The 10,949-nt window shown below is 37.2% G+C and overlaps 1 long non-coding RNA gene across 1 annotated transcript; it reads left to right on the forward strand.

Moving 5' to 3' along the window:
• Positions 1–1,206: 1,206 nt before the first annotated feature.
• LOC113306817 lies at positions 1,207–3,615 on the forward strand. Its single transcript, XR_003338850.1, has 3 exons — positions 1,207–2,208; positions 2,353–2,427; positions 3,282–3,615. It is a non-coding gene; the product is annotated as an uncharacterized LOC113306817 (long non-coding RNA).
• Positions 3,616–10,949: the final 7,334 nt, after the last annotated feature.

The following is a 10,949-nucleotide window of genomic DNA, read 5'->3' on the forward strand; positions in this document are numbered from 1 at the left end:
ATCGTTGAAGCCTGCAGTAGTAACCTCATCAAAATGACCAATGGACTCAAGTGCAAAATGGAATGGCGAGCAAAGTCTATCTGGGATAACAGAGCGACTGATTTTTTGATGCCTAACCAATAATAAAAGTCTTTTATATTTAATTATGTACCTAAGAAAGCTAATCAGGCAGTAATTGCATTGGCTAACAATACCAATGCAATTTCAACTTGTAGCTATTAAGGAGATCCTCCTGGTTTTATTTTTGAACTTCTAGACAAAGACGAAATTGAGAGCTTAGCCTCTCAACACAATTATGTATCTTTTTCCGTTCAGTAATTCAAAAAAATTCTATCAAAAAAAAAAAAAAGCAGCACGCAAGATCACAATGACAACGACATATTTTATAATACAAACTTTGCTGGCCTAGAGCAAAACCATTTGTACATGCTATGTAGATGTTGACAACGAACATGCTGCAAAAACCTAACACACCGTATAGGAATGCTGGTCCAAGAACCAAGCATGTATGTCTAACTGAAGCTTGGGAACTAAGCATGTCCTATATAACTTTGAGGCTAAGGCATTGGGCCCATAAGAAGGCCACTTGAAAGTAGGTTGACAATGCAACAACAGTCACCCCATAGGTCCTAGGCTCCAATAGCCGATTCTAATTTCTGATTGCATCTTCAAATGGACTTCCCATTTGGTGCCTAGTTAGCTTAGTTGTATGTTTTTCGGATTCTTATTCCTGTTTTGATGCTATTTTAATTTTTGTTTGTCATTCAATACTGGGAACTGGATCACTAGCTGGTGACTGTTTTCTTGTTTTCGCCAATATTTTTTTTTTGTTTTTGTATAATTCCTTTTTTCGCTTCACACCTAAAAACTAGTTTTAGAACCGCCTCCATGTCCGGCTAATCGTTTAGTTTACCGGCCATGTAGCCCATCAGGGACTCTCGATTCTTTGCAGTATCCTTTTCTTAATCCTGTTTGCGACTTTTCCCTTTTATTTGCTGGTTTCTTTGTGGTTAATGATGAAGATTTTAGCTGCTATTCCCGTTTGGAGATTTTGTCGGTGATTGAAGAGAGTTGGATTTTGTGGTTGATTTTCGCTCGGACAAGCTATTCTATGTTATAATCTCGTCCCCTAATTGATGGATCTCATTTACAACAAGCTCTGAACTGCCGATTTGGATTCAATTTTATTGCATCATTCGGGTATTCCGGTCACTCTTCTCTTGTTGGATTTAATGGCCTTTGTTGCATTGATTCTATTATCAAATTATTATGTATTCATCTGTTTGTTCTTCTTTATCCACTGCTTTGTTTGATGCCAAGTTGTTTGTTTAAAAGTCTTTGATAATTTGTCCAGCATATGAGTCCCCGTGTTTGTCCTTTTTGGTTGCTCCTCAAATGTTTGGTTTATTGCCTACCAGCCTTGTGTCTTTCAGCTGTTGGTTTCCTCCTTCGTGTTTTGCCACTGCGCCTGAACTATTTGGATGTCCATTGTCAGCCTTTGGTCTGGTATTCCAATGCTCCCCTTATCCCATCTCATTGTTGTTCAATGTCAAATAGTCGAACAAGGAAACTAGTTGGATTTGCTTTGTCATCCTTTGGTCTGGTATTCCAATTTTCCCTTGTCTTTTGTCAAATACTCCTATCTTTTGTCAAATACTCCTAGTTTCTCTTGTCAAATAGTTCAACCAGTGCGATGTTTCTTTCCACCAAATTTTTAAAGAAAAGAAGAAAAGAAAAAGAAATCAAAAAAATCATATATCTGCAATCCCTTGATGAACAGTGCATTTGTATTAAGGGTGCACCGAGCCGGACCGTCCCGGAATCGGTGAAATCGTACCTGTTTTTGTACCGAACCGAAGAAGGAGGTACATGTATCGGTCCAAAAAATAGGAACCGAGACTAAGCAGGTACACGGTCCTGTCCTGGTCCTGTACCGTCCCGGACCGAATGTACCGAGTAGTAGTAGCCGTTAGATTTAGGGGTATTAATCATAGCCATTAGATTTAGGGGTGGTATATATAGAGAACAATAAGGCTAGGCCGCTAGGTTTTTTTTTCTCCGTCTTCTCTCTCTGAGAAGGAACTCCATTAGATTTACAGAGTTTACTTCTGAATCTTCTCTTCTCCATAGGACTTCAACTCCACAAACACCAGTTACACTTATACCACCTCTCGATCGAGAAGAAGAAGGAGAAATTGTTAACCAAGGGTAAGTTTTCTTGCTTTTTTTCTTCTCCAATTTTATTGATTCTTTATTTATTGTGTTTCACAGAACTGGATTCGTGATTTTTATTGTGATTTTTGATGACCAATTGCTTGGAATTGGATTAATTTCATTTAGGGTTTGATACAGGGTTATATCACGCCAAGGAGAAGACGAAGGGAAAGGATTCAAGGAACCATCCAACTCAGAAATTGTTAACCAAGGGTAAGTTCATCAAAATCTCTCATTGATTCCTGTGAAATCTTCTTCTTTTCTGTGAAATCTCTCATTTTTGTAGGGTATTTCTGTTTGTTTGATCTTGGGATTTCTAATTCAGTGATTTGAGATGCTAATTAAAAAATTTATGTGAAAAATCATGAAACCATATTGTAATGGAATTCAGAATATCTAAAATTTGCTAGACCATGGATTAGGTCTGTAAGATCGAGGAAGTAATGAAGCTGAAACCCATTGTTAATGTATTTGTTAGAGTTCCCTGTTGGAAATTGTGTTGGTTTTTGAGTTTCAAGTGATTGTTGAAATGATATGGATAGTTGAGTTTCGTAGGAATTCATTTATTGATTGTTGAAATGATATGGATAGTTGAACTGATATATGACTTGGTGTATGCATTTAGTGTGAAACTATAGTACCCAAAATGAAAATGATACAAATTGAGAATTTAGTTCACAAGACCGGGACTCTGAGAGGTGTTTCATGCACATAATATGTTTGATTGGTGTGTGTTTACAGGTTTTTGAGTGCATGGATTTATTACATTTATTACAAATGCAAGTTGGTGACGTACGTCATATGTTGAGGAAAAGATTGGTAGAAGTTAATTGTTCTGTAGCTCAATATCGAAGTCTGTAGGAATTCAAACAAGTTCTTTTTTATGTCACTCACGACTCATGACTCATGAACTGTCTATTTTTTGTTGCAGGTAGTTCTTAATTTGTTGTTGTGTTATGTGTTCATGAATATGTGTGTAGTTTGGCACTTCGGCTTGCAATCTGCTTATGTATTTTATATGCAAAGTGAATAGCATCCTGGCTAACTACTATTACTTGTTTTTGCAGCTGTACTTGGTCCTATCAACAATAATGCCACCACCACCGGTGCTGCTCCCATGGAATAATGCCACCAGTGCTACTTGTTACATTTTTACCACCACTGTCCAGTGACAGTCATTGCTACAGCTACTTGTTACTTTTACTTTTTTGCTACTTGTTAAGGCTACTGTTTAATTGTGTGTGAGTGACTGTGTCCGTCAGTCTTTGACTCTTTTGCTACTTGTTAGTTGTTACCTTTTCATTTTTTCAAGACTTGGTATTTGAGACTTTTCTTCGCTAGTATTACTATTATTGCTACTTTTTGTTAGTTGTTAGTTGTTATGTATTGTGCTTTAAGATATTTCTTAATATATTGTTGCTCACTAAAACAGGTTATTTACAGGGAAAAATTTGTCTGGAAAAATTAAGGACCGAGACTAGTACCGGAACCGTACCTGGTACCGTACTGGTCCCGAATGGTACCGGAACCAAGGTACAGGGTACATGTACCGGTCCAAAAAATAGAAACCGAGGCTAGGGAGGTACGGGTACTCGGTCTCGGCAAGAACCGAACCGTACCGTGTGCACCCTTAATTTGTATATGTTGTTTTGGCAATTTCTGGAGATTTTTTAATCAAATTTCTACCCCTCTCCATCTTCTTTTGGTACTCCAGGTGGTTTTCTGGTTTCATTGTAAGTTCCTCCTCCTGAACAGACCATGAATAGAGCATTCGTTGTTTAATTAGTGGCGTGCATAGGCAATATTGTGTTTATTTTTGGGCTTTTCACCCTGGCCTTTTAGTATCCAACAGCTAATTTTATTTCTCATCATTATCACAACCAGCAATATGTTCCATTCTCGCCAACCTCTTTGTTGATACTGCAAGAATCAATTAGTTCCCTCGATGGCGTTACAGCGTCGGTAAAATGTTTTCTATTGTTCTTTTCTTTCATCTGCAGAATTCTCAATTCTAGTTCCTCTTGCTCTGTTTAGTCTGCAGACCAGTTGGATGGTTTGTGTTGTCTTTCCCCTTTCTCTATGGCTGCTTCCATTATTGCCAGTCAGTCCATTCTAATTTTCATTTCATCCAGAATCTCTCAATTTTTCTTAGTTGGTGTCCTGATGATTTTGGTTTCAGTTTAAGAATTTTTTTTAGTGCCTGGTACCTCAGCCTTCTCTTTAAGAGACACCATGAGACTACTTTCATGGAACGTTCAAGGCATTGGAACACCAATCACTAGAGACCACTTAGACCATTTATGTAATCTTTATAAACCAGTTATAATTTTTCTCTCCGAAACAAAAGTCCCACTCGATCGAATGGATTTTTTTAAGAACAAATCCAAATTTTATGATTGGTTCATAGTTCCATCGGTAAGAAACGCTAAGGGTCTGGCAATAGCTTGGCACAACAACACAACTTTGAAGCTAATATCTGCACAGTTAAATGTCTGCCACTTTGAATCGACAATACATGGAATAGAATCGAAATTACTTGCATCTATGGGGCAGTCGATGCTGATGAGAAAATATCGCAATGGTCTAATATCTCAGAGTTAGCAAAACAAGTTAAAAGGCCATGGGTTTTAATTGGAGATTTGAACATAATCTTGGATCCGAGTGAAAAACAAGGTGGAAACAAAACGAGTTCAAGTAGTAAGACTTTTGTTACTCAAGTTATTGACTCTTTGGGGCTATAAGACGCGGGCTTTGAAGGCGCTCCTTTCACATGGTCAAACAACAGGAGTGGTGACACTAATATATGCGAAAGAATAGATAGAACTCTAACATCCTATCAATGGATTCAATTATTCCCAAATACAAAGGTAAGTCACCTAACGAGAGTGGGATCCGACCACACTCCTATCCTTTTAGACACCAACCCGGAAACAAAAAGATTACTCAAACCTTTTAGATGCCTTAGGTCTTGGCTATCTCACCCAACTCTTAAATCAGTGGTTGAAGAATATTGGAACACTCACTCATCTAACTCTTATCCTAAAAAATTTGCCTCAAAATTGAAATCTCTCTCCTCTGATCTGGCCCAGTGGAATTCTGATGTTTTCGGTAATGCACATAAGAATATTAAAACCCTTAATAGGAAAATGGATAACATTCATAATTCCGGAAACATATCTTACAAGATAGATATCCTCAAAAACCTCCAAGCGGAACTAGGAAAGTGGTATAAAATCAAAAATGATTATTACCACCAAATCTCTAGGGATAAATTCTTCAAGGAATTCGATCAAAATACTGAATATTTCCACGCATCCGCTTCAAATAGGAAGAAAATCAATGCAATTCATTCTCTCATAGAACCATCAGGGCTCTGGATTTCAGACCGAGATCAAGTCAATTCGCTCTTAATCAATCATTTCTCCCAAATTGGTGCTTACCAAATAAAAAACTACAATGTAGATCTAGAGAGAATTATACAACCTTGCGTTTCTGATTCGGAAAATGCAATTTTAACCTAAATCCCCACCAAAGAAGAAATCTGGTCAACTCTTGCCAACATGAATCCTTGGGGTGCTCCAGGACCAGATGGATTCCAACCGGGCTTTTTCAAAGCAAACTGGGACACACTAGGCCCGGAAATAATTAGCTCTAAGCAAGAATTTTTTTTGGACTGGGCTTATGGAAAAAGAAATTAACCAGTCGTTCATTACTCTCATACCCAAAATCACCACCCCTCAAACCCCTGCGGACTTTCGTCCAATCAGCCTCATCAATACCATCTATAAACTCATATCAAAAATTCTAGCAAAAAGATTATGACCCATCTTGAATAGGTTAATCTCTCCTAATCAATCTGCCTTTCTCCCAGGAAGACAAATAACAGACAATATAATAATATCTCATGAGTTGACTCACTCAATGAAAACATCTAAGAAGAAAAAAGGATATCTAGCTCTCAAGATTGACCTGTCAAAATCATTTGATAGAGTAGAGTGGTCTTTTATCAAAAAAGACTTATCCTCCTTTGGTTTTAGTGACTGTTGGGTTAACCTCATATCCCAATGCATATCCACAACCTCATATTCCATCTTGTTAAACGGTTCTCCAGGCCCAACTTTCTCCACCTCTAGGGGCTTAAGACAAGGAGACCCTCTATCTCCTTATCTTTTCCTAATCTGCATGGAGGTGCTTTCAAGACTCCTAGAGAAAGCCACAAGTGAAAATAGAATCTCGGGAATCAAAATAAACAAACATGCCCCTACTATTTCCCATCTTTTTCGCAGATGACTGCTTTCTCTTCACCATAGCAGGTCTAGTGGAAGCTAAAAACTTATTAGATATATTATCTAAATTTGGAAAAAAAAATTACGGGGCAAATGGTAAATCTATAAAAATCGGGAATTTATTTCAGACCAAAAATCCACCCGAAACATGCAAAGATTATAGCAAAAATCCTAAAGGTCTCATTTCTGACAAAACATGACAGATACCTTGGTACACCTCTTTTCTTCGACAAAAATAGAAAAGAAAATTTTGAACCTTTACTTCAAAGGTACTACAATACGCTGCAAGGTTGGAAATCAAAGTTGCTCTCGCAAGCGGGTTGGACTTTTTTAATTCAATCAATTCTCCAGTCTTACCCAACGTATCAAATGCAAATGCTTGCCCTTCCAAAAGAAACACTAGATAAACTGGACAAAACTCAAAGAGATTTTTGGTGGAATAAAGATAAGTCAAAAACAAAAGGTGGCTATATAAAAGCGTGGAAAGGCATGTGTAAACCAAAATCGCAAGGCGGTTTAGGAATCAAAAACCCCTATAACTTCAATATAGCCCTTCTAATGAAGTTAGCAAGTAGAGTGATGACCGAAAAGGATCAATTGTGAGTAAAATTACTAGAAGCGAAGTATTTTCTTGGCTCGAACCTCTTTCAACCGACAAGAAATTATGAAATCTCGTGGATTTGGACAAGCATTCAGAAGGGTCTCCATATTATAAAAGGAAACTTCATCTGGCAAGTGAAAGATGGAAAAAACACAAGGATCTGGGAAGACAAATGGATACCTGGTACAAATACATTAACCCAACCAAGTGATAAGGAGGATCCGATACCTCAAAAGGTCCATGAACTATTAAATTTTGATTGTGACTGGGGTATTGAAAAATTAGATGAATATTTTTCCCCAGAAATTAAAGAAAAAATTCTAGTAATTTCCCCGAATAAAGAAAACAGGGACAGAATCAGATGGGAACACCATATAGCGGGAGCATTTTCGACAAAAAATGATGAGGAAGATATTATATTCCCGTGGAAAAATATTTGGAATTTGAAGACAATACCTCGGATCCGACTATTTATTTGGAAAATGATCCAAAAGGCGCTCCCAACAAATAGCAGATTAGCAGCCCACAACCTAGACATATCCTCAGAGTGTCCCCTATGTAAAAACCAAGACGCGGAAACAGAAGATCACCTTTTCATAAAATGTCCTTTCGCTAGAGCAATCTGGTTTGGATGCGACTTGAACACAGTCAACTCGCAAATCAATACAGATTCGATTGTTAAGTGGGTTGAGAACTGGATATCAAATACTATCTACTCAAAAAATTGTGAACACATCGCAACGGTCACTTGGTTTTTGTGGAAGTATAGATGTGAAGTAATTTTTAGAAAAACTAACCCAGATCCATATGCATTGATTCAACAGATTAGGAATTTTATACAAGCTCAACCGCTTAATAAGGAGAAGTTGCAAACAAGTGCTCAAAAAAAGAAGACAAATACAAATAAGTGGAACAATTTCAACTTTGATTGGATAATTTTTACAGATGCCTCATTTAACAAGGAGAACTTGACAATGGGCTATGCTTTCATTCTTTACTCGGTAGAACAAGAAGCTTTTATGCATATTTTTGCAGGTTCAGATTGGGCATCCTCGGCTTTACACGCATAAGCAAAATTAGTTTTGAAGGCTTTAAATTGGCTAGAAGATATTATTCTCTCCAGTGTCTTTATTGCTACAGATTGTAAAGTTCAGTCAGATTGCATTCACAAAAAAGATGCAGCAGTTGCCTAGGCGGCGGAGAATACCATAGAAGACATTATTTCCTTTCTGGACACACTTCCACAAGTCAAGATAAAATTTATAAACAGAGATTACAATGCTGCAGCAGATTCAGTAGCAAAGGTAGCAAGAATAAGAAGACTACAACACATTTCGAAGCATATGCAATAACAAATCCAGAAAGAAAGTATCCTTTCTAATGTTTTAAAAAAAATGAAATTGTAGAACTTTTGTATTATCTTGCTAAATTAATATGTTCAATATTTTTATATATATATAAAAAAAAACTCTTTTATATGATAAAAAAGTTTCTCATATATGGTCAAAATCGTAGTTCTATAGTTGGAGTGGCTCTTAGGAGGTCCGACAAAAATGCTTACGCATGCGATCTGTCACATATCATAGATACTAGCTAGTATTGTTTACTCCTACTTTGTCACCTTTTCCTACCTCACCTAATTTTATTCTAGTATAAACTATAAACTTTTGTAATTAGCATTACTTATCGGGTTCAAGGCACTAATTCAAACGTTAAGCTGCTGATAATTTAGGTACACCAACATTTTGATGTAGGTATAAGGTTAACTAATTAATTAATGCTCACATTTATTATTATCTTAAAGTAAATAAGAAGAAAGTGGAATGGAGAGTGCGGGAATTCAGTTCCCTTTTCGTTTCTTATTCATTCTCTACTAAAACAGATGAGTACATATATATAGATGAGGTACTAAACTGGATAACCATTATCTACTGGATAAGCATCCGTATACATGCGACACATCAACCGTGTATGTGTCTTGGTGTTGTGATTTTGTGCGGGTCCCACAAGAAACGTGGAAACCGGAGGGTCATCCACTTAGCACAATGTTCACATAGCACTCCCCATTGGATGATCCACCGTTTTAGGATTGTAGCATCGTTGTCGATAAAATTTCATGGGACAAAAACCGAACAAAAATTCATTGCCTCGTCAGAACCTGAGTTCGGAGTGAGGTTGATGACTGCCATGAGATACTTTTTTTGGCAAGATTGCGATAGGAAAACCACTTGGGATGAAACCTACGCGCGCACCAGGAAAATCACTTGGGACAAAACCTGAGCATCTGAAATTCATATAATGCTGACGGTGATGGGCATTCTTCTTCGCCAAAATCTTTTCCAGGAAAAACTGTGTAGTAAAAACCTGAACAAGATTATCAGATACCGCTTCTCAAGAATCTCTATGGATATACATCTTTTTAGATGGTGATCACTGTTCTAAGATTGTTATCTCATTAAAAACCTCGCCAGGAAAACCCAGAGGGAAAAACCTGAACATATGAAAACATGAGTTCTCAGAACAATGATAAACCCGCAGATATTGCCTCGTTAAAACCTTGCCTGGGAAAACCCAAAGGGACAAAAACTAGACGAAGGAAAAAGATTACAACATGTTGAACTGCGGATATCACTGGACTCGCATGCCTCGTTAAAACCTTGACAAGGAAAACCCAGTGGGACAAAACCTTGACTAAGGAAAAAGAGTACACGGCGTAATGTCCAATATTCCCATATCCATAGTCTTCAAAGTCTTTACTCCCCCTGATGAGTAGCCTTCTCAGTTGACCATTGTGTCTGATGATATTGCATAGAGACCACGAACCGTCCTTGAATGTCTTCAGCAACTTCCTTTACTTGAGAAACTTGATCAGATTTTACTCTGTGCAATTTCTTAATGATCATCTGATAGTTTCAGCCTTTTATTTTCAACTAGCTTTTTCTGAACAATCATAATTGATCGGAGGATAAACAAGTATCCTCTTCTATTAGCTAGGAAAATGTTTAGCTGCTCTAACAAACCTTCCAAAAATGAAAACTTAAACAGTCTGATTAGTTTTTCTCTGTGGGAGACATCTAATGATCTTTCATGCAAAAGATCAAGCTTAATGGTACCACGAAGATGAAGGAGCTTTCTTCGGACCAATGTCTCGATATTGGTGCTGGTTAGAACTAGACTTAGATTTGTACTACAAACCAAATATCATCTATACATAGCATATTTCGGCTAATGTACCATTTACACATTTCTCGCATAATACAAACCACAGAGTGATACATCTCCTTTGTTGAGATGCAAATCGATCAATCTTGTAAGTAAGAGATCGAATGACTGCAATTATGCAAGCTCGTCCATTTAAACATGTCTAAACCTTTAAGGTTGACGAAATTAATGGACTTCTAGCTAAAATACTAAATCCACAAATTGAGACCTTGTTTTACCTAGATTCTCATCTCGAACTCCTACTTTAAGCATTTTTGTGGTTTGGAGAACTCTTCAGGAGTTCCAATAAAGTAGATGTTGCATAAACAAATCTAGTAAATGCACAATTTATGAGCATATAAGATGGTTTACATATCCCTGGATAACATAAACATTCACTTAGACGATTGATTACTTTCGTACTTGTTGAGTAAATGTATATGACATGGTGATTCAACTGCTAGTTAAAAACTTCAGGAATTTATATGCAGTTTTCTGTATCTAGTCTTTCATACAGATCCGAAGTAACCACATCCACTAGATGCACATCGAGTCCTTAAAAGACTACCAGACAAATACCAAAAAGGTAGTTGCATCCATAACAGGGAATATAAAGCAATCCATCTTAGGTTCCTGTAAAAGACTTT

Source organism: Papaver somniferum, chromosome 1, assembly GCF_003573695.1.
Source record: "Papaver somniferum cultivar HN1 chromosome 1, ASM357369v1, whole genome shotgun sequence".
NCBI classification, from domain to species: domain Eukaryota; kingdom Viridiplantae; phylum Streptophyta; class Magnoliopsida; order Ranunculales; family Papaveraceae; genus Papaver; species Papaver somniferum.